This window comes from Colius striatus, chromosome 1, assembly GCF_028858725.1.
Source record: "Colius striatus isolate bColStr4 chromosome 1, bColStr4.1.hap1, whole genome shotgun sequence".
Lineage (NCBI taxonomy): Eukaryota > Metazoa > Chordata > Aves > Coliiformes > Coliidae > Colius > Colius striatus.
This window is the reverse complement of record NC_084759.1, coordinates 112,204,620-112,231,260: the sequence shown is the minus strand read 5'-3', so window position 1 is coordinate 112,231,260 and position 26,641 is coordinate 112,204,620. Positions and strand designations below refer to the sequence as shown.

The following is a 26,641-nucleotide window of genomic DNA, read 5'->3' as shown; positions in this document are numbered from 1 at the left end:
TGAGCAAAGAATGTTTTGGGGGGTTGAGAAATCCAAATTTGTTCTATTACTTTTGTTTTGCAACAGTTCATATCAGCTGCTCTTTGTCCTGGCTCACAAAGAGAATTTAAGATATTTTTGATTGTAGGTAGGGTTCTTGCTCAAGTTCCTCTGTGCATGTGTTCATAGCAACCCGAAGAGAGGTGATCCTCGGTGAATGTTTTGCTTTGGTTTATCAGTGGGTCAAAAATCATGCAAATGTGGATTTCTCAGTTGGTGATTAATAAGACCAATTGATGCTTCTGGTAATTAAAGCATGAAAATAGTATTGGGAATGCCTGCTATCCTGAATAATGGATTTGCAGGTGGAAGCCTGGCAGGTTCAATTTCATGGTGTCTCAATGTAAATGCAGACATCTGTGGAAAAAGAATCAACTGCCAAAAATGATCCAATGTGAACTAATCGGGTTGATTGATGTTTTCTGAGGGAAAGAAGTGAATGCTCTCCTGCCGAGTAGGAAGAGATAGAATGTATGTTTGGGGTTTTTTTGGGTGTGTTTTTTGAATTTAACAGAATTTATGTTTAATTCTTGGGGGTGGGGATTTCTTTGGTATGGAAAGAGTGATACTGTGCAAGGACTTGGTAGCTGGGAGCTTTACAGGCTTAATTTACTTTCTGGAGCTAATGACTGAATCCTGTATTTGGGGGAAATTACTGTTTCTTTTTTTTTTTCAGCCATTTAAAAATATATAGAATTTTCAATGTAATTAAATTGGAAGATTAACAGACTTAAATAAGTAAATAATTTATCCTTCAAAAGCTCTTTCATGATCGTAAAACTAACTGGGTATTTTTTTATTTTACAATGTGCTGCTTTCCTAAAAAGCAAAAAGAGAAGCATAATTTCTGAGGCAACAAGACTGAACTGTGTATGGGTTCTGTCCAGATGAAAGCAAAGTGTAAATAAAACCTTCTTTGAGGAAGAGAACATGAAAAGTTTTTCTTTGTAGTGGATATACCTATTTTATTGTTAGTGTCTGAAACTATCACTATCAGTTTGTGGTAACAGGCTTGAAGGTTATTCGCATCTTTTTATACATGCTAACAGCTGCACAGACATTGAGGATGATGATGTGTGAGAATTTGGTACTAGGGTTTTTGGGTGTTTGTTGTTTTTGCTTTAGTTGAGGTTTTGTTATTTTGGTAGTTGGCTGCATTTTTTTTGTTTGGTTGGTTTTGGGGTTTTTTTTGTGATGGTTTTTAATATAAGCCTACACAGGAAAACCCTGTCACTCATCCTGCATCCCTTCTCTTGATTGCCAATGTGTAGATGCCCCTTGTAGGGCTAAGCATCCTCAGCAATTTCTAGCTGCCTAATCAGGTCAGCTCTCAATGCAGGGCTGAGGCAGGGTTCAGGGCTGAGGAAGGGTTCTGGGGAGGAGAGAACACTGGCAGAGGCAGCCAGGTGCTCCTGACAGCCTGATAAGTAACATGCAATTTAACCTCACTTGTCTTCACCATGCTGCATAGGCAGGGCTGGCCAACAAAAGGCACACATGTGTCCTTCCTAAGCTTCATTAACTGTTTTAGAAGATCGAGTGCTACTTTGACATATTAATTAGTTGCTATGCTTTCTTTTACTCCAAGTTAACCTTTGCTTTGGTCACTTGATTCAAATTACTGATAATTGCAATGCTGTTAGAGGTCTGTTTATGCAAAGTGTACTTAAAGGGGCTTTGCTGTCTGAGTGAACAGGCAAATGTTTCATATCACTTGAAGGCTGCTGGATTGTGCTTGCCCTACCCTCTCCTTAAAGAGAGAAAGATCAACCAACGAGAAACAAAGCAAAGATAAAACAACAGAATACCAGAAGAAGTTAGTGCTAAGGAAACCAGCTCTTCTTCATTGGAAAATAAATGGAATAGTGATGGAGTGGTCTGATAAGAACTTGTTAGGCAAATAAAATATTTCTTATGTTATTTGCTGCTTTGTATTGCAGTATACTGTGCTCAGAAGTTACTGACTTTCAGAAAGTTTAATACATTTTTTCATTTTTTTTACAAGAGTGCTGAATAATGTATTTTACTCCCACAGAAAAAGAGTAAGAATTTCAACTGATTATTTGAAACTTTCTGTCTAAAAAAACACCAAAAGAGTGTACAGGTTAACTTAAACTGGTATAGTTGTGTATATTTAAATTTTCTTCTGTAGATGTTTAACATTGTGCCATGTTTAATATTTTGCCTTAACAGTATAAGACAAAAAACACTGAACATTTTTATAACTTTTTTTTTTTAAAGAAAAAAGGCAAGCAAAGAATATTTCTCGCAAAATGTTCTTTTGACACTTTGTTTCAGCTTTTTTCTGGTATTGCAGTCAAAGACAATTCTTGGAATCTCTGTACAGTTTTGATTGCCTTGAAACAGGATCAGATTTTCAATTTTTATTAGAAGGTTATTAGAGGGAAAAAACACCCTCTGACCCAATTTCTAGGATTATTTGCAATGGGCATTTTCTGTTAACTATGTATTGATTGATGAATGCTGGTAGCACAAACAGAAAGATAGATAGTTTTAAGCAAACTTAATCCAGTTATTTCTTCTTAGCTAAGGTCTCAGTTTTCAGAAAATAGTGGCATAAAAGCTTACTGTTCATTTGTATGTACAAATTTTGCATTCAAATATTACAGAAATGTTCACTTGAATTTTTTATCTATAGCTACTTTAAACCAGGACGTTACAGTTCCTGTAGACCAGGACAGTTGACTGATAAAGTATGAACTGAACTCTGTTTTGAGATGTGTTATATTCTTCTTGTGTGATAATTCACTGTAAAAAGCATGATAACCTTTCTCAAATATGTGTTATAACATAGGATCTACCATTCAGACTGAAAGCTTTTTCAGAGCAGACATGAGTCATTCTTACATATTCCTATTATGCCTTGCACAATAGAATTGTTCCTTCTTAGTACTGCTACTTTTCAAGTAATAAATGCAGCAGTAAAAATACTTTTTCCTGAACTTATCTCTACAAAAAGTACCGTTATCTCAGCATATATTTTTTTTTTAGATGACCTACTTTGTAGAGTAGATAGTTCTTAAGAGTTCTTCCTTTTTCCATGACTAATCTTTATATATTCTTTACTTTGTAAATCTCAGTTTCTTAGTCATTTAATGCATTGAAAATCATTTTAATTCTGTGTAAATCTTTAAGGTTAATGCTATATTTTATGGATGTAAATCAGGAATACTAACACAGATCTTAGATTGTTTCTCTGAGACAGAATTTGTTTTTTATACAAATGTATATTTAAATTCATTGATATTGCATTAACTAGCATAGTTCACTGTCTAGCACAGTTTCAGGCAAGGATATTTATATTGTTTATTGTAAAGGATTTGTTATTTTGAGTGTTAAAAGATGGAAAGCACAGGAAGAGGGTGTTACACACCAAAAGAAATGTAGTTTGAGTACCTAAAAATAATGTATTGAAGGTTTCTAAAGTGGAAGAACTCTTTCAGAAGACCTCCAAAAGATGAAAGTGACCTTCAAATGGTTCAGCAGTGATGTGGGAATGAAGGGCATTTTATTTTTATTTGCCGATAACCACAGAAATGTGTTAAAAACTAAATTGACTTAATTGGGAGAGTGACTGGACATATTTGCTTGTGCAGTTCTTTGGAGTCATGAATGAGAAGTGCAGTCTCACTTCATTCTTCTCTTCTTGAATCACATATGCAGTCACCCTAAAATTGCTGTCATGACTGACTTAACACTGTTTAAATAAATGATTGCTAAGGCTTTCCAAGACTAGAAAGAGTTAACAGAAATTGTGTTCCTATCATGAAGTGACAGTACCTTCCCTACTGATAAAGGAGATGGGGCCCATAAGGTACAGACTTGTGAAACAGAAAATGTTGTTCATTGGGTCTGAGGGATCATAGAAGAAGGTGTCTGTGAAAGTGCTTTTATGCAAGAACCAAAGACCTTAGACAGGTATTCTGTACAGACTCTTTGTTTATCATCCTTGGTTCAGATCACAGTTTTCTCATAATATAAAGGAGCAACTTTGTGACCTGTTTGCATACAGATGCTATAAAGTGCAACTACCAAGTTACCAATTCAACCATAATTCACCTGCAAAGTGGTTTGTGCTGTGCTTGCTGGTACTATTGCTGAGATGGACAACTTCACTTGCACAGTCAAATGACTCGTGCCAGATGCTCTTCTGAGAGTCAGAATGAGGTCACCCTCTAAATTATGAAGGAAACCATCAGTGCTAGGTCTGTCATAAACTCTTTGCTTCAGTCTATAAAGTAGTATCAGTGTGGAAGAGGTGGTAATCTAGAAAGCAAGTATGTGGATCTAGATGTCTTTTTGCCAAAGCTAACTGCTTGTGTTTGGCTCATGGTAAACTGATGATTTGCTTCTGGGCAGAGGAATCCAATTTTGCAAAGTAAAATTTTAAGTACATTGTTCCTCCCTGGGTGCAGGACTTACACAGTTCCCTTTGTTGGAGTTCATGAGGTCCCTGTCAGCCCACCTCTCCAGCCTTTCAAGGTCTCTCTGAATGACAGAAGGACCCTCTGACATATCAGCCATTTCTTTTGGTTTTGTCTTCAGCAAATCTTCTGAGGCTATACCCAGTCCCATCATCTGGATCATTAATGAAGATGTTGAACAAGACTGGACTCATTGACACGTGAGGTTCACCACTAGATACCGGCCTCAAACTAGACTTCGTGCCACTGATCACAACCTTCTGAACTTGTTTGTTCAGGCAGTTTCAGTACACCTCACTGTCTGCTCATGTAGCATACATGTCATTAGCTTTCTTTGTGAGCGTGTTATGGGAGTCAGTCTTGAAGTCCAGGTGGATCATATCAACTACTCTTCTCTCATCTACTAGGCTGGTCATATTGAAATAAAAGTTTGTCAAGTTGGTCAAGTATGACTTCCTCTTGATGGAGCCATGCTGGCTATGTGCTTGGAAATAATAGAACAACTAATCCTGGGAACCATCTTCCCAGAGATGGCGACTGACCAACCTGTAGTTCCTCAGGTGTTCCCTACTCTTCATCTCTTGTTTCTGCCCTAGCCATGCAACTGACATTAACACTGTTTTCATTGATCATAGTAGCCATTCCTGTGGCTTTTTGTTGGTTGGTTGGTTGGTTGGTTTGAGGTTTTGGTTTTTTCTGCCTTTGGTCTGTTTTTAGTTTGTTTTTACCAGGTTGTCATTCAGATCAATTTTTCCCTGTATCAACTCCTTGCATTGCCACTTTGGCACTAATGGAGGGAGCAGAAGAGAAGGTAGGAGTAGGGCAGAGCAGAATCAGCAGTTAAGGTGTTGTAGAGCCATGACTTCACTTACTGTGCAAATTCAATCAATTTTTCATGTGGTCCTTAGAGGTCATAGAATCATAGAAATAATAGACCTTTGGAGATCATCTAGTCCAACCTCCCTGCCAAAGCACATCCACCTAGATCAGGTCACACAGGAACGCATCCAGGCAGGTCTTGAAAACCTCCAAGGAAGGAGATTCCACAACCTCCCTGGGCAGCTTGTCACAGCAAAACGCATTGAATAGAAAGTATTACAGCATAGTATTTTGTTTGTGGTATTTTTAATTTCAGCTTACCGTTGCAATAGTGAGGCAGTGGTCTGAAGGGAAGTGTCTTGGCAATAAGTGAATTTTAGATTATGCCGTGGAACACTGTGTTAGACAGTCTTGAAAAAAACAAAACTCATGTCCAAAACATCCCATCTTGAATGTTGCACATTCATCACTCTTGCCTTAATAGCCATGCTCTGCATGTGAGGTATCCAACTTGCTATAGTCATAATACAGCTTGGCTCCAAGTAACAGATGTCTATTGCCTTCATAATCTTATCACCTTCCCAGTCTTCTGATTTAATTAAGAGTTGCCTTCTTGGTCTTTGAAAAGCGCCATCAGTTTGCTCCACCCTCTTTCTCTGGCCTTCATTATCTCTACTTGCTGATCAAGACCTTGAGGTCTCTTCATCTTCCCTCACTTCCAAGTGTCTGGGAAAAATTCTTGTAGAAACAACCACCTTTATGCTTACAATGCCTGCTTTTTCCTCAACCGACATTCTCTCTTTGTGTCTTAAGAGTCTCAATTTTTTTCAATTACAGCTTGCTCTTCTTGACTCCTTTGTCCATAATAGCTTCTGAATCATACTCACTTTTGCATTGGATTTTATACCATCACTTCTTCCTTTTCTGATTGCAGCAGTGTTCTTCTTTCTGCATTTCTTGTCACTTACTCTCCTTCTCTGTGTTGCTTAGTCTTATAAGCCTGATGCCCTTTTGCTCCCACTTTTTTCACACCCACCTAGGCTTCTGATAATTTTAACTTTAAAAAAAAAAAAATTTTGTGTGATTTGTCTTTTTTTTTGTCCTTTTTGCATGGAAAAAAGTATCCATGCCTGTCAAAACAGAGCAGTACAAACAATTTATAATTGGTTGTGTGCATTTTCTCTATAAAAGAGAGTTTTTTCAAACCAGGATAAGTCATAAATAGTATTTGAATGTTTTATGTGAACAAATTTCAGCTGTGGGAGGCTCATGATGAGACTTGTGTGCAATTAATCATGCAAGTTGCAGGCTGATGTTTCTGTTTCTTTGCAAAAATTAGAAAGATCTTGTCAAACAGGTACCTAGAAAACTGTTTTGCTTGCTGTTCTTGTCTGTCCCTCCTAAAACTAATATGTAACCCCTGAACAACACTAGGAAAAGTAAACAGACTGTGATTTTTTTCTAAGTGCTCTCTACCTGCTAGTGCAAAAAGAAAAGAAAAAAAATACCCTCAAGAACAAAATTAGTTTTATACTTTAACTCAAGAACCTACACACGTGAAAGGTTGTATAAGTTGGACTAAATTGTGTTTTTACTGTCTTGTCACCCTTTTTCAAAGCAGAAGGCTTTGTCTTTTCCTGTCAGCCCACCATTTTTTTGTGGGAAAGTGAATTCTCATAAAGTTCAAAAGTGCTTTGATTAAAAGAGAAATTACAAGTTAGATATGTGTGGGATATATAGTATGTCCTTTATAAGGAAAAATGATACTTCATTATTTAAAAAAAAAATCCTTGTATTATTTTTAGCTACTGGGCTCTCTGCCCACATAATTATATTCAGCAATACTTCCAAGTCTAAGCAATGTCTTCTAAGACCGTTGCTTCAGTAGACATGTAAGTAGCATTTTACCATTTTATTTCAAAAATCTTTGCTTATTATGAATCAAGTGTAAAATCTGGATAAATTATATTCAGGCTTGTGAAACATCATTTTTCAGTATTTCACTGACTTTTTATATTCAATTGAAGTAAATAATTCCTGATTTATCTATAATGGCAACAGAAATATTTTCCTGTTGGAAATATTCTTATTTATGGAGTGAAATAGGTGCAGTGTTGATTTCAGTAAATACAGTTTTTCATTTAGTATGAGATAATACTGCATTTAAAATTAGCATAGAGAATATTCCAGAATGTTTAATGCTTAAATTACAAAATTTCTGGGCATAAAGTGTGTAATAAGCATCACCTGCATAAAATATATCCATGAGTTCAAAGATATATTGTAATATTTTAGTGTTAAATCCCGTCTTTCTTTTCATATATATAGAATTTCTTCCTTTTTTTCATAATTCCTGACAAAATTAAATGAAGACAAACAAATTACAGTTTTTGAGAGGCAAATTACTGTTTTCAGGACAGAAGTGGTAATCTTACCAGTTTAAATTTACACGTATGAAATAGTGGTTTTGGTTCCATCAAAGCTGATGTGCATATTTATTGATTTATCTTTTTGCCTAACTCATTTTTATTTGGATACTGCACTACAGAGGTTCATCAGTAATCATTCTGTTCATTATTGTTTCAAAAATGAAATTTTGTGTTATGCTTATCAACTTCCTACATTCTCCATCTCATTTTTTGCAGTTGTAAGCTGTAAGTAGCATATGGGGTTCAAGCTGTAGTTCTCATTTCCCAGCACATTGACAATTAGGATATTGGCTCTGGGACACACGAAGATGAAACAACTGTGAAATGCTCTTTGGAATGTTATTGCATATAAGTAAATATGTATTACTAGCTGTATTGCTTGAATTATAAATCAGTAGCAATACTGAATTTTTCCTGTTTCCTGTAGCTTGAAGCACATTCCAAGTGTTTTCATGTGCTGGGTTTCTCACTAAGTCTCATTTATCTTCTAAGACAAAGTTCTGATTCCATCAGTGGGGAAGGATCTTGACAGCACAAGTTCTCCATTAGAAATGTATAGCTTTTGAATTTCATTCTCACAACACCTTCAGATGGACACTGGTAAGCAAGTGACTAAAGCTGAAGATCTGAAAGTAAGTTGCCTGCATATAGTAGCTTTCCTAACCAATAAATATTGAGATGTAACTTTTATCTTCTGACTTATGGGACTTCAAAGACCCAACTCACATAGGAAGTCTGAGATGGTCTTATCTCAAACTCCTGGATTGAGTCTTCTTTATCAGAAGCATAAATATAATTTGAAACAGTTCCTGACTTTTGGTCAGGAACAGCCCAGGGGAGTGAGGTAGCGTGAAAGTTGTCTTTCATCCCTTGAGTTGTGATTTACTCATTACTGTTGAGGTCACTGTCAGAACAATATGGAAGACCATATGGTTACTACTGTAGGGTTACCATATTGGCAAATAGAGGGTCTTGTATTTGGGTTCTGCATAAACTTTAACCTTTGGAGCCACAGTTCAGCAAAATAAATAAATTAGTGAAGTCCTCATTTGACTGGATTTTTGGCGTTGTGTTATTTTTTTTCTCTACACCTTCACAGATGCAGAGAGCTGTGTCAAACACGTATTTCTCGATACATGTTTCCAGCAGGCTTTCATTTATGTTGACTGCTGTGGTTTGTGTAAAATATCCTCTCTCCTGTGCAGTTGTTTTCATTTTGAGCTTCTCACAGTATGTAATCAACGTCTGACTGAGAGCTGACTGAGAGAGAGAGTTTTTAACTATAGGACCTAGAAATGAAGCAATTTTGAATGCCTGAACACAAAACCTGCAATGCTGTACCATTGAGTGTGTTTATACTGAAGATAGTTATGACAAAGAAATGAAGTTGGAGCAAATAAAAGTAAGCTATAGAAATATTTTCCATATTACAGCTAATGAGCACTGTTTAGCTATAGAGTAATTCTCTGAACCGTATTTAATCTCTGCAGTAAGGTATTGATCATTGTCTCTCTTGAACAACATTTTGCTTTATTGTACCATAGTAAGCCAGAAAATGAAATAAAAGCCTCATGTTTACATGCAAGGTCTTACAGAGGAATTTTGTTAGTGGGAATATAGGTCAGGAGTTTGTGTTCCTGCTAATGTCTGCCAACATCCTACATAGTAAGTGTACAAATATATCTATATAGTTAGATTTGAATTTGAGATTCTTTGAGGCTTGTCTAAAACATGACAATACTTTTAGAATTGCATTTATCCTATTTGCAGGAAACATTTGACTCTTCTTTGGGCTTACAATGACCTGTGACCCAGGTCTACAGCAAAGATACTGTGCAAGATGCAGGTGATGTCATGTGAAAAACATATTCTCTTCAAGGTTTTTGTTTGTTTGTTTGTTTGGGTTTTTTGTTGTTGTTTTTTGGGTGTTTAAGAGCTATTTCCTCATGGGCAGCTTCTGTTCATCCAAGACTGAAACTGACTGAACCTGAAAGCTACCCAGTGGCTATAGGGATACAGTTAACTGTTGTTTTTCTACATGTGAAACTACATATTTCTGTGACATGCTCACATTTTTTTCAGTTTCCAGTATATAGAGATTGTTGAATTATTCTATAATTTTTATAATTTATAATTTAGAATGGTACGGATTGGAAGGGACCTTTAGAGGTCATATAGTCCAACACCCTTGCAGAAGCGGGTCCACCTAGATCAGGTTGCATATCAACAGTTTTTAGAAAATGGTGCTCTCCAATGTACTGCTACAGTATAGAACTATGAAGATAAGTTCATTCCATTGCTCAGGAGTGTTTGATTAGAGTCCTGGTTGAGTTACTTTTATTTATTTATCTCATATTAAATTAGGCCTGAGTTCCTTTTTCATCCCTAGCTTGACATATGAAAAGTAATTGTTTAATAATGTTTCAGAGCTTTGAGAAATTAAGAGCACCTTAGCAAGAGGTTGAGAAGGTATCTGGACTCTCTCCAGAATTCCCAGTCTAATTACTTTATTCTTGTTGAACTGAACTGAATTTATCTTTAGAAAATATGAAATGTCACGCTATGAGTTCCCATATTAAAATAACTATGGAAATATGTGCATAGAACTAACTTTTCCTAATTGCATGGTAAGAAAATTAATTTCCATAGAATTACATTAAAAATATAATAATTATCATCACTCTTTTGACCCAATAGTTGACGAATAATAAACTTTTTAGAGGTATTTTTAACTTAGCCTTTTAAGTATAACAACTCTTCTGTAATTTCAACAGACGTGTACTTTTGAAGGCCCTATATGATAGTTAGATTTAAAAAGTAAGGCCTATACTATTTTTATTTATTGCCATTTTTGCAATATTTCCTGAGCAATAGAGATGGGGGAAATAATATTACGCCCTTCAGGTACATCTCATAACCATTTGTGGCTTATCCTCATTAAAAGGAAGATATAATGACTGAGACAAGATTTCAGATGTTTCCTTTAAGAAAAGAGTGGGTGTGTTGCCTTTCACAGAAATAAAAGGGCAGTTTTAGAAGGAAAAAATGTTATGTTTTATTGACTATTTACAGATAGACCATAGTATTAAGTACTTCACAGACTTTAACAGCAGAGTTGCTGATTGACTTTTGTTACCTTGTTGTCACAGGTTGTATTAATTGATTCTGAGCTGATATAAGGAGCTAAGGAGTCTGAGCTAAGGATGTAAGGAGTTTTAGTCCTTACATAAGACCTTTCGTATACCAGATTGAAAGCCATTCTGTGTGCGTGAGGAGGCTGGTTCTGGAGACAAGCTTTCCTCAGTGCCTGAATAAAGAGGCTGAAAGTTCTTAGTGTACAGTGTAAGGGAGGCGGTGCTGTTGTGGCTATTCTTACAGCTGAAACACGTGACAGGGTGTAGGAGAGGTAAGTCTGGAAACTGAATGATGGTCTGTATGAAAGGTAATGCGATGTCATAGTTTCTTGCATTAGCTGAGTTGAAGCCGAGGCTGAAGAGTTGGCTATTAATGTCTAACATTATTGTATGCTTATTTAATTTTTTGTTATTGTTGCTGATCGTTATGATAATGAATTTTGTGATTTAAATAACTATACTAAAGAATGCAGTTTCCAGCAAAAGTGTGAAATGGTGAATGAAAAAAATAACTCTTCAAGTTGTTATTAAGAAATTATTCTGAAGATGGGATCATGGAGACGTGTGTGTATCTCTGGGCAGCTGAAGAATTTAAAAAAATAGCATTACTTATGTGTGAAGTAAAACCAAAACAAGTTAAACACCTCTAAATGATGAAAATTACACTGAGAAGCCTTTTAAGGAATTGATTGTGGACTTCATGTGTAACGGAAGTTGTTCAAGTTTTCAGATTAAATTGTTCTCTCATATGAAGCATTAACTTTGCTTTATTTAGGTGAATTAAACTTTCCTGTTTCTAGATTTGTTCTGCTATTAAGTTGTGCCAGCAGCTGAAGAAGTTTTCAAGGGAGTCAAAATCTTACAGAAGGGAGTCACATTACTTGCCTTTCACTATCAGTTGTGCAAGATTACATCCAGTGATATGACTTTAAAGGTAGTTATGTTGGAGGACACAGATGCTGAAGCTCAGAATCTGTGAAGCTGCTTGTAAATGGGACCCAGCACTTTGGATTTGCTGACCCTCTTGAGTTGAAGGGAAGACTATTACCTTCGACTCATCATGAAGCTAAATGTGCTTGTAAAGGGGCACAGTTGTCCTGCACATGAAAAACAGAAAAATTGCTCACAGGAATAAGTATCACTTCTGGACTGGCTGGTACTGTCTGACTGTATTCTGGAGTCATCTAGGTAGGATATTCTATGAAATGAATAATGAACCCTAGAAACTTGTGCTGTGTCCTGTCTTTCTACCTCAGCACATTGCCTTTGCCAATTTATCTTTATTCATGGTCTGTGGAAAACAGTGGTTGAAGGCTATGTTGGTCTCAGAGCAGCTGCTGTAACGATGCCTAGTATTTTCTTCTGTTCCATTTTGCACTTAGAAACCAAGCAAATATTGTTTGGATTAAAGAAAAAAAGACAGCTATGTCAAAATTGCTCAGAACTCTGCATTTATCTTCAGTTTAATCATCTAAGAACAAATCAGATTTTCTGTTGGGAAGTATGTATTTGTTACTTGTCCTTGTGCAGTAGTACTGCCAATTATATTTATTAGCCCTAAATATTAAACAGCTGGCAGGATTCCATTGTATATAAATAAGACATTTGAGACCTGGAAAAATGCCATTTCTAGTACAGCCAGCTGGTGCTTTTTGCAGTTATATTCAGCACAACACTACTGAATTTCACTGTACATTCAATGTTGTGTTAATGATAATAGGAGAACATAGGGTGGTTTGGGATTTCTGTAGGAAATGCCATTATGTAAAAATACATTGTTTTGAAAGAGTGTGTGCGCCATGGAAATGCTATATTATGCACTTGTTTTGCACATTTTGATGTAAATACTGTTATGTTTGTGTTTTGCTGGCAAATATAAAGCAACAAACTGCAGGAGCTTTTCAGATGTGAATTTTTAAGTGCTCCTGTGCCACAAATGTTTTTATTTTATCTACTGTGGTGATGTTTTTGTATTTAAGTAATGGTTTTATACTTAAAAATTACTGCTTGCTGCTGCTTCTGAAACCATTTGCTAATAATTTTTTTTTATAAAGGGATGATCATTTTTTAACAAAGAGTCCAAGTATTAATTAAAATGATAACAAATATATCTCCTCACTATTAATTTGTTCCTATTCTACATATTAGAAAACTGACACATAAATGTGAACAAAGAGTATCTTCAGATTTACCTAACCAGCAAATATTTTAGAGAACTGACTTCTTTCCGTTCTTGAATGAGTATGCCATGATAATTTTATTGCAAAGATTTGGCATCAGTGCTTGTCCAGCCACATCCAGATGTGGTGCTTTAGGTGAAGCAGATAGTAATGCTGGAGGACATGATGCTTTTCATTCATATTATTGTTAAATATTAACAGGAACTTACTGTTCAGAGCCATATAGCTGAAAGTGTTATATCTAACATGAAGTGTGAAATCAACTTGAATGGTAATTACTGGACACAATTTTTCACCAGATTTTCATGTCCTCAGCCTTGGATGAGTTCCATCTTGGATAAAATTCTGCTTGTACTGTTTGTATCTATTACACTAAACAACTCCTTATTTCCATCTCTAGAACAGCTACACTCAAAAGCTGAATCTTAGCTACTTTGTTCAGTGCTCATGGATGAAAAGTTCTTGTATGTGATCGGTATTTCAGTACAGATTTCAACCATGGGGACTGCTTTGTTGAGAACTTCCCATAAAACCTGCTTAACCTATGAGATATATAAGATGGAAACTTGTTTCTCAAGGAGACATGAAGCTTAGAAAAAAATAAAGCTACAAATGTTTTGGTTGTCCAAGCTCAGAATGGTCATTTGATGTCAGACATTCAGATACCTGTTAGAAAATCAGATTTTCTAACAGACATTCAGATATCTGTTAGAAAGAGTGATGTTTTTCTTATTGTGTTGGCCTTTTTACCTCACTGGTTTAGAGGATTTTGCTTGTAGAAGGGGAGAATCAGCTGACCTTGAAGTTTGATTGTGAGGTACTCAGCTGTCTAACCATTAGATATGGGGAGGAAAAAAACTGTCTTCACTTAGCTTTGATACTCAAACCACTGTGGCAATATGTATTGTGCTGTAGGTAGCAGAGGATGATGCAGCTGTAGTAGGTAGGAGCAGTAGTTTCTTGTCCTGTCCACCTTCCTCCATGTCTCCTCTTATTTCTCTGACCAGTCTATGATTCTGTGGTCTCATCAAGAGACACAGTTTCTCTCCAGTACCCTGTCAGGTCATGTTCCAGGAACCATGTATTCTTGTGGGTAGGATGACTGGGCTTGCTTTTTTAATTACCACTATTTTGTCTTTGCTTATAGTGAAAGAAGACATGCAAAAACACAACAGTCAATAAGAATTTTCACGTTAGATCTGGTTGTTTTGGATAATTTGGGCATAAAATTGTAGCTCTGCACTGTAAAACAAAATGCTGTATCTCAGTTTTATTGACCAAATTTAGTATCTGGATACTCTTAATGATTTTCTCATTTTGTCTGAGCTCTCATCAGACAAAAAGTTAATATATGGTTGTAATTCTGCAACTATTTTGCTTCATTATGAAGAAAGCATGGCTTTAAGTTGAGGCTATGAAGAAAGTCTCTTGACTACAATGATATGCTGTTAGGTGTGTTTCGCCTGCTCTCAAATATCAAGTCTTCAGTGGATAACTGAACAGAGAGAACACCACAGTGGTAATACTAGGTGGATTAATATTGTTGTGTGTAATTTTATACTAATATATCTTCCTTTCAACCTTATGTTATCTCTAATATGCTAATTTTCTGTCACAGTAGAGTTTCATTTAACAGTTACGACTGGTTGATGAAAAAACATGGACTAGTAAAATAGCATTAGCAGAAAGTGAGTCTTAGGTGGATTTATGCAATGGTAATGATAATTTCACTCTGAATATAACTTAATCAGAAAACTCTTGCAATGTAACTTTTTCTTCTTTCATTTGTAACTTAGAAAAAAACAAAAATAAAAACTTGGAGGAGACTCAGTTCCAGCAGGCAATTTCATTGAATTTTAAAAGCCAAAGATACAATAAAGTTTCCTTGGTGCTTCCTAAATTTCTTAAACTCCCAAACTGGATCATTTTCTGCCCTCCAATCTCAGCTGGTTGATATTTATGGACCTTGCACCAGTGTCTTTGGTGATGTGATGAGAAAAGTGTTTACTTATTGAGCTGGTCTGGAATGCATTCTTGTATGATACAGTCATTCCAGGATTTTTGTTAATAGCAACCTTTCAGAGCTCTTGCATCCTGTTCCTACTTTGTTAAACTTTTATATGGTATGTGGGAAGGTTTCACTTTTCATTTAGGCTTGAATTGTTTTATTCCTAGTCTCAAGCTATCCTAAAATGTGTGCTAATTTTTCTTGGCTGTTTGATTTCCTCAGTCCTCTTTGGAATTTTTACTGTTCTCTATAGAAATCTCTCCCTGAATATATTTTTACTTTCAAGTAAATGAAAAAGTTCTATATGTATTGGCTATGAAGTTGAGTAGGATACACTAGAATCATGTTCAAAATATGTGAAAGCTTGATTTTCGTACTGATTTGAATTTGGATGTATTTAACAGTACAGAAAAATGTCAACAGAAGATCTAAGTAGTGAAACAAAGGAGGCATCACAGTTATTCATCTCGTCTTAAGTCTCGCAACCTGTTTTCCAAATATGTGCTTCAGCATGATGGAAATGTTTAAAATATAGGACAATGTGCAATAAAGAAAGAAAGTGTTAAACTAAAAAAGGAAAGAGAAAAAAAAAGATATAATTCCCTGATATCATTCTGAAAGATTTTTAGGTCAAATGCTCTTATGCAAAGGTATTAAAAAAAACCCCCAAAATACCACAATACAAATGTTACCTAGGTAGGGGATGAATATTCCCATGCCTGAAACTTTCAATCTTGGCCTGTTCCATCGCTATGTGTTTTATACTTAACATGAATTATATTTTCAGGTAATTAAGGTGACAAGCAAAAAGTTGTCAGAAAACAATTTGGGAGTTTTTCATAAAAATGCAAATGTCTAGGATGGTGATGGTTTGTCTTTTTTTGTTGTGATTCCCTGCTGCCCAATGTTATTGCTTCAGTTTTTAGTCCTGTCTGAAAGTCCTGCTTATGAAAAGGCATCTTTCTTAGGCTATGCTCATATTTTCATTAAAGTTAATGGCAAATGTCTTAAGTGCAGGATCAAAGGTTCTTAGACAACTGTCAGATACACACCAAAAAGTCAACGAAAGTTTTATATGAGTGGAGAGGATGTCCTACACTCTAGATAAATAACAGAGAGTAACACCTTAACTTTTACAGCAAGAAAGAAATACACAGAACAATTTGTTGTAATATCCAGTTGACAAGGATGTAATTAGAATTGAGTTTCTTTAGTTAAGAGTGCATATTGGTGACACCTCCGTTTTCCAAAGTAAGAAAATTAGGTTAACGCTTATGCATTTCTATCCCAAAGAAATTCAATTCTGGGGAAAAAAAAAAAAGGAAAATCAATTACTTCTTTTTTAATATTGATCTCTTCTTTCCAGTGGAATGAGCTTTTCACCAGGAGTGTCTACTTTATGCTGATACTCAGGACTTCTACTGAACTCCCAGATGTAACTTTTTTCCTTTGATTAAAAAGTTGTTAATATAAAGTGGGAAAATACTAATTCTAAATGGTATTAGTATAATACAGAGTAATATCTCAAATGCTTGCTGATCCCAGTGCTTGTAGGAGTTGAATGTGTATTATGCAGCTTGGGAATATTTCAGCATTTTCTAAGTGCTGCATGAAACCCTCATTGTACCAAAGCTCAGAATAGAAAATTTTGACCATTTTCATCTTCTGCTTGCAAATAAAGGTTTGTTGTTTTTTTTTTTTCCTACTGAAACCTTAGTAAGAAATACATCGTGTCCATAGTAGTCTTAGCAATATTAAATAGTATGCTTGGCCTTTATGTGAAGCCATAGCCTTTTTTTTAGCTTAACCTCTGGAGAAAATGGAAACTACACAGACATACATGCATTGAAGTACATGTATATACAAGGGAAAAGAAGATCTCACTGAATAGTTTTGGAACTCAGAGATGAATTTTAAAAGTTTCGCAAAGGAGCACAAGTATCCAAAGGCTTAGGCCTCTACAGGAGTTATGAAAATAAGCAATAGGAGAAGAAGGAGGTAGAGGGAGACAGAGATGACATTAGTGTTGCCAGTGAGGAAGAGACTGTGTTGCATAGACCTTTTCTTAAACATCAGAATCCATGTTGGAGACCTGGCATAGGTTTGTGGGAAACTAGGCTTTTGGAATTCCTTTGCTCATGACCTGGCTTGTTTGTTTACCTCTTTCTATTATAATTACCTGGAACCCAAAGGAGGGTAAAAAAAAGGAGAAAAGATTATTAGCCAGTTGGTATTCTGTCAGTGAAACATTGCAAAGTTGCATGCACTGACTATCTGAAATGTGAGATTCCAATCCTAATGATCTTTTTGTTTGGGAAGGCAATTGTTTGAATAAATAGCATAAGGCAGAAAGTGTGCATACACTTTTTATGAGGTTTCAAAGTAATTTCACTCAATCACTATTTTTCTTTGCATTTCTCAGCGCTGTATTCCAAGTCTATGTTCTGGTGTGCATAGTGATTATGTAGTTTATGTCCCATCTAGCAATTAGAAATATTAATACATGTGAAAGGACAGTTGGACATTACCTGAAATTGTGCTTATACCAAATCATATCAGATGTCATCATACCAAATTTCTTAATGGAAAATAAAATTATGAATAAATAGTATTAGACTTTTGCTGAGGTTGTCAGTGAAGTCACGAGGTTGTCAAATTACATTTTTAGTAGGGATTTTATAGCTTATAGTTTGAGAATTTTATAGCAATGTGACACAGAAAGATAAAATGTAGTTTTTTGGAAGCATGCAGTTGCATATGTATTGTAAACCACAAATAGCCTTAGATTTCTTAATATAGACTAAATATTTTTTTGTTTAAATGAAGACTAAAAAGCCACAAAAACTGAAGTATGCCACAGGGAGGATGAAAGCACTGAGATCACTGATGTCCTAGGTTCCCATATTGAGAGGGAACTTTTTAGTGAGACAATGGCTCATGACATCCCAGGAAATGGCCTACATTCACTTCTATATGGCCTCTTTTGTAAAGAAAATGTAAGGAAGAAAACAAAGCCTTACGTCAGCACACTGTGCCAGATCAATTCTGGAAAATAAAACCTTTTCTGTACCAACCTTGTTAGTCAGTATGACCAGAGCGTATGAGTTAGACCCTCTCACTGGGGATCTTGGAGATGAGATTTTTCTGTACCACTGAAAGCACTCTCTTGTTTCCTGCCTTTAACAGTATCCAATGAAGGTTTCAATAATGAAAAGCAAACAAAAGAACACTTCCCAAAAGCCAGATTATATGTTAAGGGAGAAGTGGTGCTAGGGCACTTCTCCTAGATGTTTCAGAAGTGTTGAAGGGTGCCTAAAAGCATTAGAGTAATATAAGTGCTGTATAATAATGTGAATTCAGAAATGGTGGGCGCACCTCTGCTCCTTTTCTCTTGACAATAGCAACAAATCTAGGACCTAGAGACTCATATTACTCCCTCATATTTCCAGATCCCTATTCATGCTGTCATAAAATCCCTAGCACACTTTTATATATATCTTTCATTAAAAAAAAAAAAAAGTGATATATCATCGTTATTGGACTCCTTGCAAGATGGTCCTGTTGCTCAATTCTTCCAGTAGTCAGAAACCTGTTAGTAATTTTCAGTCTAATAACAAACAAGGCTGATAAGTATCCATTCATTATGTAGCTGCATGGTACTGAAAGAAATGCCATGCTAGTTTGGAAACCTTTGAAGTACAATGCCTCATGGATCAGAGTTACCCAAGTAATCACATGTAATTGAGGTGAGAATTTGATTTGAGTCCCACAACTGTATGATTTGCATGTTATAAGTACAGGTCTTTCATTCAGTCATTCTGCCAGCATCTCAACAGATTTTCTTGAAGTTCTCAGCCTAACTCCCACCAGTGTCCATCCTCCTCAATATTACATAGTGCCAATTCCTTCTTTCCTGGCTCAGGTAACATTCTTTAGGTCTTTCCCAGCTCCTGGGAGAGTGCTCATGCTCAAATTTTCTGCAGTATTTCTATGCAGTTGCTGCTGTGTGCAGTCTCCTGGCAGCTTCTCCTTCATCAGTCAGCTTATTCCTCTGATACCTTCTGGTTTATCTTTTCCAGTAGAGTACAAAAAAACTATTTTTATTTTCTCATAGTAAAGCCTTAACAAAATGAAATTTTGTAGGGGAAAATGGAGTATCCTCAGAAAAAGATACCTATTTTTGAGTTCCAGATGAATTTCTGTGATAAATAAGTTTGATTTGCCATACTATCTTGCTGGATGCTTTCTTGCTCCTGCAGAAATGCTAGTGGTTGCATGATGTACAGTTTAGGAGAGTTGATTCAGTAGGAGTTGGCCCCCCAGCCCTACTACTTTTCCATGAGATGGGAATAGTTCTGGGAAAACAAAATGAGGGGGCAGGGGGGAAACTGAGACTGCAGCTGGCTGGACTCCGTGCAAAAGGTGAAAAGAAGCCTGTTCCTTCCTGCCATCTGGTTGCTCTATATAGAATAAATATCTGCCATAAACCTGAATTTTTCTTTCAGTGTATCTCATAACTCTGTGGTATTATTCTCTTTGCATTTCATGGTTTCATTTCCATTTTGGCAGAATTCCTTTTTGTGACTTTTCAGACTCATTTATTACAACTACCTGCCTTTTGAGCTGTTCTAGCTTTAGCTATCTCAGTTCTGGCATACTCAGAATGCTATTCTTTCTGTACCCTAAGATACAAAGACTAATTTTAATTACAACATAGTGATTCTGGACTCTTCTTTTAGCTTATTTACCCCTCACATCCCAGCAGATCAGAAATTTACTCAGATGTTTAAAATACCTTAGATACTTGTTGTTTCTAGTTCTTTTAGTCATCTCTCTGCATGTCTTTTGTTCCCTACAGTAAGAGAATCTTTCCTGTAGCTTTTGTTGTAAGGGAGATTTATGTCTTCTAGTAGAAGAAATATTTAGGGTTTTTTGTACTTTACTTTTCTCTAAGATTTTAAAAAAGACTTATCCCACACATTTTTGTGCTTATATATCTCTTCCTTTACTTTTTAACTCCTACCTTGTTGTTCTGTTATTGCAGCTAAGTGTTTCAGAATATAGATCAGAATGATGCAACTGCACTAAATACTATAAAATAGGCAATGTGGGGATACCGCCCAGGAGGCTTGCTTCCCATTGCCTCTTTCATGACCATACCTCTCTATAAAGCCAAAGTATCCATTCTCAACTCTTAAAGGTTTTTTTACTTATTGTTTTTTATGTGGTATGTATTGATAATAGATTTAGAATGCTGGCAAGAAAGAGTGGTGTAGTCTTGTTTGGGGACTTGTTTGGGACTGATACTTTGCTCTAAAACCAGCAGTGCTGAAATGGAGTGTAAAAGTGAGGTAGCTCTGCAAGAGCAGTATTGGGAAAAGAACAAGGGATGTTAAACCAGCACAGCATGACTTTCTGTGAAAGAGGATATGCATAGTCTCCCCTTGTTCTGAAGTGGGGGTGAGTTTAGGACTTTGCAGTAAAACGACAGGGAACTTTATGTGTTCTTGTGTATTCAGAACAGGTTTGGGTTGAGAAATTCTTATAAATGATGCCTCAAAAGACCTATATTGAAGGATGCCCTATGAAATACAAGGATTTACAGTGAAAGATAGCTTCACTTCACTTGAGCCTCTGAAATCAACACAGGAGCAATTGACAATAGTAATTACATAAGAAAACATTCAATATTTTATTAACCAACATATATATTGTGTTTATGGGTTTTTTTTCTTTTTAAATCCCTGGAATAAGAATTTCTGCCTTTAAAAATGTTTCTAAATAAATTAATTTTGTAACTGTTGTAACTTTACAGAGCAAGTTGAACACATGAATTGCAGGTACAAAAATTAAATTTAAAGCAACTACAAATACATGTATTTGAGAAGACTCACTGAATAGAGGAAATTCAGGGGTCACGGGAGTGAGACTTTCTTGATGTTTATGGTAATCTCTCTCGAATTAAGATCACTTGGTAATGGCAATGCCATAACTCCCTGGGAAAGTTGCAATGCTTGAGCAATACAAGTGTACTGCTTGTCTTTTGGTTTGGTCATAATCATTCCCAAAGTCACAAATCTCCTTTAATCTGGTACATGTTATGATTGGGACATTCTTCCTATAGTTTCAGTTACTTATTTCACCTTAAATCTTTCTGAAGCAATAGATGCAGTGTTGTGGTTTGGCCCAGCTAGCACAGCAGCACCACAACAGTCTCTTGCTCAGTGCCCCCATTCATCCCCATTCTCATTAGGATGGCAGAGGCCCCAGTGAAATGGGAGTAAAAAGATAAGCAAGGTTGTTGTGGATTGAGACAAGAGCAGGGAGGGCTCGCTGCCAATTATGGTTCTGGGCAAAACAGACTCCAGTACTCGACCTCGAGAGGAAAGTAGGAAAGTTTATTCTACAAGAAACAGAACAGAATAAAAGCAAAAAGGGAGTAGGATGATGAGAAAATTGCAACCAGCACTTTAAGATCTCCCTCCCCCATCCCTCCTTTCTTCCCAGGCCCAGCTCACTGCTCCCACTACCTCTACCTCCTCCCTCCTCAACGGCTCAGGGGGGCAGGGAATGGGGGATGTGGTCAGTCTCTCACAGATGGGCTCTGCTGCTTCTCTCAGAGGAGGACAACTCTTGGCATTCTTCCCCTGCTCCAACACGGGGTTCCTCCCCCAGAATACAGTCCTTAACAAACTTCTCTGGTGTGGGTTGCACCCAACAGCTGCGGCTTCTGCCAATGCAGGTTCCCTCACACGGGACACAGTCCTTGGTGAATATCTCTGGCGTGGATTCTTCACCATGGTTGCAGTTTCTGCAGTTGCAGGGTCCCTCTCTCAGGACAAGGCCTATTCTGGGCATAAGTTTAATGAGCTGCTCTGTCGTGGGTTCCTCCCCGCAGTTACAGCTGTGGATATTGGGTCCCTTCCTCGGGACATGGCCTGCTCCGGCCACAGTGATAAAGGGCCCCTCCTTCAGGACACGGCCTCCTCCGGCCATGGTCACTGTCCCTGGCTCGGGGCCTTTAATGAAGTGAATCGCTGCCCCTGGTCCAGGGCCAGCTTTAGCAACATGAGTCTCTGCCCCTGATGCGGGCTCATTATCAAAATGAGTCTCTACCGCTGATGCGGGGTCTTTAAAGAAATGAAAATAAATCTCAGCTTCACCAATTCTCTCCATAGAATGCAGGGGAGTCTCTGCTACAGCACACCTCCTCCTCTCTTTCACCACTGACCTTGGAGTCCACATGGTTGCTTCTCTCACTGTTCCTACTCCTTGCACCACCACCAGCCAGAAGAAGAAGAAGGGGCAGAAGAAGGAAAGAAGATGGAGGAAAGAAAACTCCTCTTCCGGATTCTTCTTAAAAAGTGATCGTGGAGGTGTCTAATTGGCTCAGCCCCAGCAGTGTGTCTGGTTTAGAGCTGGAGAGAGTTGCGAGCAACTTCTTACAGGAGCCATCTTTACAGCCCCTTCCCCCTTACAAGAAAAGGCTGTCATGTCAAACCATGACAGTGGTCAGTCTCTCACAGATGGACTCTGCCACTTCTCTTTTCTTAGATGAGGATGACCCCTGGCATTCTTCCCCTGCTCCGACACGGGGTCCCTCTCCCGGGACACGGTCCTTAACAAACTTCTCTGGTGTGGGTTGCTCCCAACAGCTGCAGCTTCTGCTGATACAGAGTCCCTCACACGGGACATAGTCCTTGGTGAATATCTCTGGTGTGGATTCCTTGCCACGGTTGCAGTTTCTGCAGTTATAGGGTCCCTCTCTCTCGGGACAAGGTGTCTTCTGGGCATAAGTTTAATGAGCTGCTTTGTCGTGGGTTCCTCCCCACAGTTACAGCTGTGGATATTGGGTCCCTCCCTTGAAACATGGCCTGCTCTAGCCATAGTGATAAAGGGTCACTCCTTTGGAATACGGCCTCTTCTGGCCATAGTTTTAATGAAGAAAATCACTGCCCCAATCATAGGGTCTGTAGTGAAGTGATTGGGTCCCTCCCACGGGACACAGCCTCCTCCGACCATAGTCACTGTCACTTACTTGGGGCCTTTAATGAAGTAAATCTCTGCCCCTGGTCCAGGGCCAGCTTTAGCAATATAAGTCTCTGCCCCTGATATGGGGTCATTATCACAATGAGTCTCTACCACGGATGCAGGGTCTTTAAAGACATGAAAATAAATCTCAGCTTCACCAGTCCTCTCCATAGAATGCAGGGGAGTCTCTGCTCCAGCACACCTTCTCCTCTCTTTCATCACCAACCTTGGAGTCTGCATGATTGTTTATCTCACTGTTCCTACTCCTTGCACCAGCCAGAAGAAGGGACAGAAGAAAGAAAAAGGAGGAATAAGCCTTCTCTTCTGGCTTCTTCTTAAAAAGTGATTGTGGAGGCACCTAATTGGCTTACGCCCAGCAGTGGGTCTGGCTCAGAGCTGGGGAGAGTTTCGAGCAACTATTTGCAGGAGCCATCTTTATAGCCCCTTCCCCCTTACAAGGAAAGGCTGTCATGTCAAACCATGACATGCAGTCCTCATAATTTTGTAACAGTTACAGTATTTTTGGTCAAGCTAGCAACCAGTGTGAAACTGATGCTTATATTCAGAAATGCTTCAACGTTAAATGATAGATTTGAATTTTTGTTGTTTATGTAAGTCGACTAATATGGACTACAATTATTTCCAAGCAATTAAGTCTTCATTGCAAATTAATGGTGAAAATTGCATGCTGTAACTTTAGGTGAAGGACAGAGTAGCGGTGCTAGCTTTATCGTGAAGTTCATACATGTATGTTTGTATACACAAGTCTGTGTAAACTTGTTGGATAAGAAATTTCTGAAAATAAAATGCATTGAGACTTGTTCAGAAGGATAGCATCTCCTGTGGAGATGTTTTAAATTCTTCAAGTTTCAAGTTTTGTTCCTGTCTCCCACTGGACATGTAAATATGTTGAACTGATTAGAAATTATATGGAAGAAATGACAAGCAGATTGCTTATTAATCACTATGTGCTCATTATGTCCATAAAATATCCATAAAATTCTATTTTAGTGTATAATATTATTTAGTTTCATATTTTTGTTGTAACTGACTTTTTTATTTGTCTGGGTACAACATGTAGTTAAATAGGTACATCTAGCTTCACGGAAGGCAATTTTGGCATCTGAATGATTTTTTACAACAGATTTAGATTATTGGCTCAAGAGCTGTACTTGTATAAGGACATCTGTCAGACAAGGGTCCTTCACTCAGTTTTGGGAACTTATCAGAGGCTTTGAGCCAGGGTCCAGCTGGCTCTTTTGCAGGCAAGAGCTCACAGTCGTATGATGGGCAGCTATGTGAGGCCAGCTCTCAAGTGGCCATGATCTCTAGTGACTTTGACTCAGAAAGTCTCTGTACTGATAGCTCTCTCTGGCAATGTAGGATATTATGCTTGCTGCAGCATTTCAGCTGCTCTGTATACATCCAAGATTATGTTTTTAACTCTGCTGAGCTAGTCAGGAAGAGATAAAACTTGTGTACAGCCAGATCTGTAAAGTGAACTAAAATAAACTTTGTTTCAATTAAAGGAAGAATATTTATACTACTTTTATCTACTGATTTAATAACATGATTTAAAATCACATCTTCAGTGGTGTGTGGACAATTTCATTGTGCAGGCCAGCTCTTAGTCATATCAAAATTTCCTTTATTCGGTGGGTTGGGACTGAGAACTCTCAGATGTTACTCTGATGTGGTCTTTTTTTTATTCTTTGTATGTGTATGTGCATGTGTATTTGATGTATGTATTGTAAAACCAGGAAACTATAAAGACTGATAGTACTTCTGCACCTCCATTTCTTTGTTTGTGTAGTGGTAACAGTACTTTCCTAATGTTTGCTTTGCAGTACACTGAGGTGTCCTGCAGCAAAAGGTGCTTATGTAAAACTAATAATTGTTAGACTGAGATATTAAAGACCACATTGATTCTTAAGGTAAAATGGTTTTCTGATGGTTGGGTTTTTTTGTCTCCCTTGCCTAAGAGTGGCAATGGTTTCTCACAACATACAGTCTACATCCCATATCCAGTGTTTGTACTATGCAGAAGAAACTTTACTCTTCCCCAGCTGCACTGCATTTGTTTGCATGGGGCAGCATTTGTGTTTTTTTGTAGAGGTTCTGTATGTGGATGACAGCAAAGCAAGGATTTCTGAAGCTGCTTTGCTACTGTATGCCCTTCATTAATATGTGCTTCATTGTCATGATAGTTTACCTCTTTTGTTTGTATATTTAACAATTTTAATTCTAGCGCTTCAGTGGTGAGGCATTTCATTTTGTATTTTAAGACTTGGAATATAGAACAAATCTTTTTTGTGTGGATAAAAGCTGAAGAGTTGACCTTGAAAAAGAACCCTAAAAAATTGGTGCTAGTCATCCATTCAGAGAGAAAGCAAAGAAAGATGCATCTTAAGTCACATAGTTAAGTCACATAGTATGTTAGATGACTAACAGTAAAAGTTTTCGTTAATACTCCCTTAGGATTTCTTGGCTTCTATGACTGGTAAATATTCCTCTCTGGTGTGATTTCAGAAATCAGTTTGGAACTGGTATATGAGTAAGCCACAAATAGGAAACTCAATCCTTCTCTATGTTAAGTAAGCTTGACAGCTGATGACTGATGTAAACCCCCATGCAATGCTAAAGGACCTGGGGGTATTGATCGACAGTTGGCTCAACATGAACCAGCAATGTGCCCAGGTGGCCAAGAAGGCCAGTAGTCTCCTGGCTTGTTTCAGAAATAGTGTGACCAGCAGAACCAAGGAAGTGATTGTCTCCCTGTACTTGGTGCTGATGTGGCCGCACCTCAATTCTGGGTGTCCAGTTCTGGGCCTCTCACTACAAAAGGGATATTGAGGTGCTGGGCCTCTCACTACAAGAGGGATATTGAGGTGCTGGAGCATGGCTGGAGATTGTCATCAAAGCTGGTGAAGAGTCTAGAGAATGAGTCTTATGAGAAGCAGCTAAGGAAGCAGGGCTTGTTTAGTCTGGAGAAGAGGAAGCTGAGGCTGAGATATGATCACTCTCTACAACTCTCTGTGGGGGGTCAATCTCTTCTTTCCAATAATGAATGATAGAGCATGGGGAAATAGGCTCAAGTTGCTCTAAGGGAGGTTTATATTGGACATTAGTAAGAACTTTTTCACTGAGAGGATAGTTAAACACTGTAACAGGTTGACTAGGGATATGGTGGGATCTCCATCCCTGGAGATACTTAAAAGATACATAGATGAGGTGGTGAGGGATATGAGTTAGTGATGAGCTTGGCAGTGTGAGGTTAGTGGTTGGACTTGATAGTCTTAAAAAACCAAAATTGTTTTATGATTCTATGAAAAACAAATGTTGACTACATATTCTTCAAAAATTATTTTATTGTCTAGCTTATATAGTCTACAGAAGAATTAAATAACAAAGTTACTTAACAGTAAGTTGGCAGTAATTTTTAGTAACTCTGGAAACGAAGTTAAACTTGACTGTTTGTCTAGAGGACATACATCCCAGGCAAAATCAATTGTTATGCTTTGACTAAATTTGAAACTGTAACTTTTTATTATGACTA

The 26,641-nt window shown here is 37.4% G+C and overlaps 1 protein-coding gene across 3 annotated transcripts in view; it reads left to right on the top strand.

Annotated features, from left to right (window-relative positions):
* Nucleotides 1-26,641, top strand: part of EPHA3 (EPH receptor A3) — a 228,443-nt gene that overhangs the window by 48,076 nt on the left and 153,726 nt on the right. The gene's annotated exons all lie outside the window — the stretch shown is intronic.